This window comes from Pelophylax lessonae, assembly GCF_965119305.1.
Source record: "Pelophylax lessonae genome assembly, chromosome: 3".
Classification (NCBI taxonomy): domain Eukaryota; kingdom Metazoa; phylum Chordata; class Amphibia; order Anura; family Ranidae; genus Pelophylax; species Pelophylax lessonae.
In genome coordinates, this window is record NC_138770.1 from 77,358,253 (window position 1) to 77,366,955 (window position 8,703).

An 8,703-nucleotide genomic window follows, 5' to 3' on the forward strand; every position below is an offset into this window, starting at 1 on the left:
CAGTCACAGAGAGACAGTTGCGGGTAGCAATCCAACAGCGCCTGCAGAAGCGGGCGGATTGAAGATGTCTTGGTCACTTCAGATATGAAATCCTTCTTTCAGCCGAACCCTTGACAGCTGTACTCCGGATCCAGCGGATCGCCTAGACCGACAGGTGTCCAACTACATCGGGTTAACGGCCGATGTGGACGCTCTGAGGAATGATGAACCCCTGGACTACTGGGTGGGCAGGCTTGACCTCTGGCCAGAGCTTGCACAATTTGCAATGGAAATGTTGGCTTGCCCCCCCCCCCCCCATCCAGTGTCCTGTCCGAAAGGACGTTCAGCGCAGCAGGGGGAATCACGACCGATAAGCGCACTCTCCTAGCTCATGACAATGTAGACTACCTCACATTTATAAAAATGAATGAGGCATGGATCTCTGAGGAATTTAACACATGTGACCAGTAGCCCATATTTCATTGAAATTCCTCATGCCAGGCCACAAATATCCGCCAGACCGCCATGCATCCACAACAATTCCTGGTACTTGTCTTCTCTAAATACAGCGGCATAAAAGGCATTTCATGTCCATTGAATGCCAAATTTTTGCAGCCTTATTTTTTTCTGTGAATGCCTAATGTAACTTCAGCCACAGAATACAACGTTCTTAGCTGTCAGGTAAACACATGTGGGCTAATGTTTGGGGCCTGGAATGGCCGACACTTACTTCTTTATCCTGTGAATGCCTATTTTTTTCAGACTGGAATTGAAAATCAATAGGTCTATAAAGGCCCGTACACACGTAGCGATTGTCGGCCGTAAATATTCGGCCACCGTCCGATCGGTCGATTGTCGGCTTGTTAGTATGATGCTTCCGACAACCGACTGCGACTTTTCGGCCAAACAGAATCTGGCGTGCAGACTTTAAAATTTTTGTTGGCCGTCACCAGAACGGCCGATTGTTCGCCAGTCAGTACAGAATTCGGCCGACAAACAGCAGATTTGCAAGACTGGGCATGCTCAGAAAAGAAAAAAGACACGGAAAGTTAACCATCACATGACATCACTTCTGCAGTCGGCTGTTGTTGGCCGACAAAATTAGTGTTCAGTCTTTAGCACTTTTCAGCCGACAGGACAGCACCGGACAAAAGACGGCCGATCGTTCGGCCGACAATAGCTACATGTGTACGGGGCTTAAAGGTTCCTCCCAAATTGATGCGGACCCATTTTACAGATGTATGAATGGACCCTATATGTACAGTATTTGACATGTATTTACCGGCTGCTGTGAGTTCTGGCTGATTTATGAAAAAAAATTTAAAAAAAATTTTTGCTGTAAAAAAAACAAAAAAAAAAAAAAAATATTTAGGGCAACTTTTCCAATTGCAATTCTTCTGTTATGACATTGTCCATGTGCTGGGACTATTTGAGCACAGCTAGTAAGTCTTTTGTGGCTGCAAATATGACCTAAAGGTCTTAAAGTTTGCTTACCAGTAAAGTCAATGGGGCCCGCCGCGAACTTGCGGTTCGCAGACTTTTGAGAAAATTTGCGGCTGACGTTCGCGAACCGCCCCGGCCAATGTTTATCCATCACTATTGGGGGACCACTGGTCTATCACACCAGTTGTACAAAAAATTGGCCAGTAAGTTTGGCACTGTGTGTAGCAGAGTTAACACAGCAAAAGAGGCAATATTTTTGCAGGACACAAATACACTTATAAAAGTATACTCAGATAACACCCCACTTCAATCTGTGGTATTGGGGGGCCACTGGTCTATCACACCAATTATAATACATTAAAAGTGCTTTCGTCACTGTTTGTAGTATTGCTGCAGAAACACTAACTACACCAGTCACAATGCTGCACAGTGCACAATACAAATCTACTATAATATTTCTATATTAGAAAGTATATTATAAGTGTATTACACCCCTATAAAGTGCACTGCACACCAAAGAATAGTACACCTATACCAATCCTTAAAAGGACTTTTGTGGACCTTAACAAAGCGATTTTTTTTCTCACGGACAATCTGTCCCTAGTGCACACAGCCAACCTCTCCCTACACTGACAAAAAGCAGAATGTGAAATGGCTGTCAGGTCAGGTCTATTTATAGGGTAGGGGGCATGTCCATGTGCTGAAATGTCTTAATTGGCTGTCCCATTTCACCTGACGGCTGTGTCATGGGTCAAAGTTCTCCCCAATGTAAACTAATATGGCCGCCGCAAACAACGCCATATGTTCGTAAAATCGGCAGACTGAGAACGAGCAAAGTTTGCAGCGAACCGACCGCCAGGCCATCCCTACTGATAAGTACATGTAGCCTGGTCGCAAGGCTGGTGTTGTTCAAACTGTTCGTTCTGTTAAAGTTTCTTCAAAATACTGACTTATGGGAGATGAATCATGGATTGTCTGTGTGATGGAACTATACTCCCAGGGAGCAGTGGGACTCGCAGGGGCAGTTGGGAGTGTCTTTATAAAGGGGGCAGGACCAAGGTTCGCTCTCTTGCCTCGAGCACAGCGTGCTGTGAGGAGGAAGAGAGCTGATGCGGAGTGCAGAGAAGGATAGGCCGAAGGCCTAGAGGGCAGACACCAGAGACAGAGAGAGCGGTGTGCGGAAGGATCTCGGTGGTTGCTTGAGCGGAGGGACGCCCTGAGAGGCTGCGAGTGTTGCTGACGGTGTAGACTGTGGGACACAGAGCTCATCACACTGGGTGAGAGATCCAATCTGAAGTATTTACTGTACTACAAGACTAAGCCAGGGCAGGTCTGCAGAGCAGTTCTAGCAGAAGGCCACACTAGCTTTAACAGTCGCCACAGGACACTGCAGCATTGATTAGTGCATGGCAGACCAGAAAGCCTTGCCCCTCTTTTCAGTTTTAGATTAGCTACCAGCTGTGGAGTACAGGAACCTATCTTCTCCCTTTCTGTTTGGATTACAGTTAATGGTTATTCCTGTGGTGGATTACAGTTAATCACCTTTACCGTGGATTACAAATACATTCCCTGGATTGGTTAAGGACTCCTTTGCCGGCGAAGACTAGCAAGGACTTGATCATCCAGGAGACTCTTGCAATCGAATGTAAAGGGGGTCCCCTATAGAATCCAGAGTGCACTCTGATAGATAGGGGGAGAAGGAAGGAATGAGCGCACAGAAAATTTTTGGGTAGTAAAAAATTAAAAAGGCTTTGACTCAATAGTAATTTAAACAGGGATGCAGCCAAACACCATAGCAAAGCTATATGGATATAGGGTAAGGATTAAAATTAGCACAACCACTGTGAGTGTAAAATTACTATTAGAAGTGTGTTATAATTCAAAATATGAATACGAGTTAATATAAGTTAAAAATATATATAAATTGAAAATTAATTGATTAAAGTACTGATGTGACTATATAAATTATGATCAATGGAGTGTGAAAAGCTCAAACCAAAATTAATAAATCATCAAAAATACATCAAATAAAGTGCATACATCAAAGGAAAGTGCTTATATAGTGCCATGCTTCTTATCAATCAATATAAGTGAAAACACAAAGTTCATCAATAAAAGTCCTTGTTATAATCTTCCAGTGACAAAAGTGAAAGTAGTGCTGATCATCCAATTATAAAGTGCTTTTCAGTGCTGTGCTTGAGTGAAAGTTCTTCCACCACAGTATTCATATAACTTCCCTGGGTAAACTCACCAGAAGTTGAGCTGGTTAAATTATAAACCAGAAAAACACACCTGAGCAGCAAATCGGTTGTAATATAGAAACCTCTCTCCTTACAATTCACCCAATCCCTTCAGGATGGATCTCATCTCACGGACAGCCACATAGAAAAAAAGAGGAAGGGATGCCACACATAACGTGATACTGTGTATTACTTTTTTTACCACCACTAATATTGTTTTATTAAACAACTCACATTTGTTGGTGTCTGCACCTATACAATCCTCCCGCTGCTCGGAGCACATCACGAGCAGGGATACAAAATTGCAGTGTATATCAGAGCCTTTAGCAGTGACACAATCTGTGCGGAGGACGCCTCCTTACCCAGACAAGTTGGCATCCGTGGTGATGACCATCCAGTACAGGGGAAGAAAAGATTTTTCCCTGACAAAGTGCTGAAACAACTAAGCCACCAAACCAGGTACCCTCTCATACTCCGACTCAACGGGGTCAGATTGTCTAGAGACTGAGGATTCTTGTTCCATTTTACCAGGATCTCTTTTTTTGTAGAGATCTTGCGTGGAACTGAGCAAACAGAACCACCTTAAAAAAAGGTAGACACCATCAGGCCCAGCAACCACGTGCCATTACATAGAGATGACTGTCTGCTGGACAGCAGAAGCTGAATTTCCTCCTGCAATTTCTGGAATTTTTCCAGAGGAAAAAACCACTGCGCCGAGTCCAGAGTCAGATCCAGATAGTCCAGACGGTGGACGGAACAAGAGCAGACTTCCGAAGATTCATAATCCAACCAAACTCCCACAGATTAATTTCCAAATTATCCAGAAGAGCAGTAGGAGACTCTTGCTTGCAAAAGCATATCATAGATGTACCCCAGTGCCACAACAATGGGGGCCAAAACTTTTATGAAGACCTGAGAAGCAGAGGCAAGACCAAAGGGTAACATCACAAACTGATAATGCTCCTCACCCATGTGAAGGAAGGCATCCTTGATGTCGATGGAAGCAAGGAAAACTCCCTGGTGTAGAGTCACCACTACCATGCAAATGAACTCCAATCAGAACTTCTGTACCCGCACAAAGCAGTTTAGTGGCTTGAGGTACAGAATTGGAAGTACCTTGCCTTCCTTCCTGGGAACTGTAGACAGGTTTGAATAAAAGCCCAAAGAGATACCCTAAACGATCTGGGGACACGCGCAGGTAGGAAGGGAAAAATAATTCCAGAAGATCGAAACGATCTTGTAGCCGGAGTGAATGACTTAAACACAAAGAAAGCAACACCAGCTTAGTGAAGCATAAGGTTTATTGATACAAAACACACGTAGCAACTTACTCTTAAGTAAAGGCTGGTAGGTAAATGGGACCGCCTAATGGAGCACGGATGCTCCGAAAGCTTGCAACGCCCATCTTTCCCTCCGCCTCACCGGAATTGATGTCGGGCTGACAGGAAATGGAGCCCCACTGAGAGTCTTCCACCAGACATGCTGCCAGACAACAGCCTCCATGCACCACCAGCACCCCGCACTCCTTTCCACAACAGTATCCAGGAGAAGATTGATGATCATTCACCTACCGTACCGGCCTCTACTTACCCAAGAGTAAGTCACAATGTTTTTTGTATCAATAAACCTTATGCTTCACTAAGCTGGTGCTGCTTTCTTTCTGTCCTCAGAGCCTCTCCTTGCTCCAGCCACTTTTCAAGCCCCCCCCCCCCTTCCTTTTATATATTTTTTTTACTTTCTATATTTTTACCTTTTTCCCCCTCATGGTGTGCCACCCACCAACATCAGACAGTGCCATGTAATCATTGACTTTAGGAGTGAATGACTTCGTAGACCCACTTGTTCTGTATCAGGGAGTTTCTACGGATCCAGAAACCATGAAAGGCGTTCCTGAACCACCCCCCCCCCCCCAACCCAGATACAGGTAACGGCTCCCCTTCATGCAGAGGAAACCTTGTCCGCAGATGGAGGCCTTAGAACCCTTGTGTTGAGACCCTGAGGGATGAAAAGGCCGCTTGTGAGCTAAAAAGAAAAAGGTCCCAATCTTCTTTCACAGGCTTTCAAGGGAAAGGAACCCCGTTGCAGAGTACTCTTTCCCTCTGTGAGGCCTTTGATGATGTCATTCAAGGAAGCTCCAAACAGGCAATCCCCCACAAATGGAAGCTCGGATAAGGCCTTCTTAAAAGCATGGTCCGCAGACCATCATTTCAGCTAGATATTACGCAGCAGGACCACTACTGAGGCAGACAGTCTAGAAAACAAGGGAGCCGCATCCAAAGAGGCGTCAAACTGTAGCCCTTGGACCAACTGATCCACCCAGCTCCGCAAAGGCGCAGGGGGAGCTTTTCCCCTTTCAGGTCCCAGTGTAGAAGTTTTGCCCACTCAGTCATAGCTTGCGACACCAGGACAATAGTAAACACCGGCCTAAGTGCCAAACCAGGGACCGCAAAGGTGCATTTTGGGCACCCTCACTGTTTTGGGACAATATTGTGAATGAAAGTAGGAAGGGGGGGGGGGACCTTTGCCACCTTGGAGGACCTGCGATTGCCAAAAGGTGACCCGTGCCTCCAATGCTGCGTTAGTAGCATCCTTCTTTAGGGTTTCCCAGACTGATACAATCAGCGCATCCACTAGCGCCTTTTCATTTGCGGCAAGAAGAGCAGAGGAATCATCCTATCTGAGCATGCAGACCCAGAAAGGTAACTCGCACCTGCAGTGGCCGAATCAGATTAAGAAATTCACCATCAATCAGGCACTTACAGCACAGAGGTGCACACCATGCAGAGTTTAGGAAGAGAAATAGTGAGGGATCAGCACTAGGGTCTGAGGAGGGGCTCCCAACGCTGATCACCACCCATCCGGCTTCAAAAACATGGCCGTCACCATTTGCATTCGGAAACCACAAAAAAAATGGCCACCGAGGCTACACAAACATGGCCACTGAATGGGAGCATAAAAGGCTACAAGAAAATGGCAGCCCCACGTGGCTCCCAGAAGGGATCCTAGGAGTTAAAAATGATCCAACAGGAAGGTGGGCCCTGATGGTGCCCCCACCAGGCCCAGCCCCCTCCCAAAGTTTTGTTGTCCCAGCTCTGGTGGCATACCCCCGACCCACCCCCAACACCCTAGACTGACCTACAACAGTAGGACCACCCAAAGGGGGCAGATAAGGGGGGACCAAGGCCTGCAGAAGACTGAGAAGGGGGGATTCTGTAGAGAAGGAGGGAAACCCGGGGGGGTCAGACCATCCCAGAAGGGGCCCACATTCCCCCCCAAAACCCTCCAAGGGTAGAAGAGGGGGGGACAGCTGCTTACCACACCAGAACAGGATGGGCACCACTCCAGACAGACCACAACTATCGTAATGTAGGTGCTGTCGGCCAAGAGGAATGCCGCGACTAAGGGCGAAGCCAGGTCGTATGCACCCTTGCGAGAAGTTTAACCTGCGACCCCCCCCCATCCAGTTGAGCTGCGATTGTAGATTCTCAACCTGGAACAAAAGGAAAAAATTCCATAAAAAAAAAACTGCCATTTGTACCCGAAGAGTATTGCCCGCCCTACCCTTCTCTACCCAATCTTGTAGGAAATCTAAGATTACGGGGACAGAGGTAGAAGAAACCTGCTTCTGCCTACGCCAAGTACAAAATGTTTTCCAAACCTTAGAGTCTCTTGCTCGTTACTGGTTTCCCCACTCAGGAGTGTGACTCACTGTCTGAGCAACACTTCAATCTAAGGATCTAGCGCTCACTAACCAGGCCGTCAGCTGGAAGAAATCCGGGCTAGGGTGCAATACTGGACCCCGAGAGAATAGGTCTGGGAGCTTTCAAGAAGGCGCCACTCATATGGCCTTCAAAGCCGCGAACCACCCCCTCCTTGGCCACCAAAATGCAATGAGGCCCAAGGAACGACTGAGTTTCTGTATGACTCGAGTGATTAGAGAAAGGCATAAGCTAACGCAAACTGCCAGAGCATCCGGGCCCTCCAACTCTTTCCAAGGGGGAAGAAGAAATCTCCTTGCCTTCTTGTTCTTGAAGCTGGCAAATTTCTGAGCAGCCAAGTTTCTGGACTGGTGTCCGAAAGCTTCCAAATCTGCTCACATTCCCTGTCTTATTGGTTGATGGCTGAGGAAATCCGCTCCCCAATTGCTTCCCCTTTTATGTGAATTGCCGACAGACCAGATCTCCTTGGCTAGGTCCAGGAGGGGTCTGGACCTGGTACCTCCTTGGCACTTCAGGTAAGCTACTGCCATAGAGTTTCAGACCTGAATCTCATTGCATGAAATGGAAGTCAAAGGCCTTTAGAGCTTGTGGCTCCCTGCTCCGAGCCTGGGCTACTTCCTTGTTCCAGGTGCCCTGGCTTCCTCTAGGTGGGCCCCCCCTCCCCAGGTGCTTGCGTCTATGGTGACTTTCATAGGACCCCACTAACCCAAGGGCCTGCCCTGCTCCAGATGGCTGGGTACTGACCAACCATTTTAGGGAATATTTTACCTGAGCGGGTAAGGATTAAACTTAGTCCAGGAAGAAAAGGTGGAAGCATTGAAGGTCTGAGTGCAGCTGTGCCCAAACTGCTGGCTGACATGAGCCCCAGAAAGCTCAGGATCCCTCTCCTGAAGCAAGGGATTCCAATTAGCCATTTTAACAATGAGATTACCTTCTCCACATTTTCCCTTGGCAGGAAGAGTTTTGTACCTGCAAGTCTATCCTGTAACCTAAATAGTTCTGAACCTGGCCTGGAACCAGGGATTACCTTTCCATGCTGACCAACCAGCCTAGCATCTGCAGGACTGTTATCACCTGGGTGTCTCTCACCTGGATTGCTGAAGAGCCAAAGATTAGTAGATCATCCAGGTAAGGAATTCAAGCCTTTTCACTGCTGGAGATTAAGATAAGCTACCTGCCAGATCTTTGTGAAAATACTTGGACTAGCTGCTAAACCAAATGGGAGTGCCCTGAACTGCCAATGAGACCCCATTCTGGGTTACGACCACACATCTCAGGAAAGCCTGGTTTTCCAGATTATTCGTAACATGCAAGTAGGCATC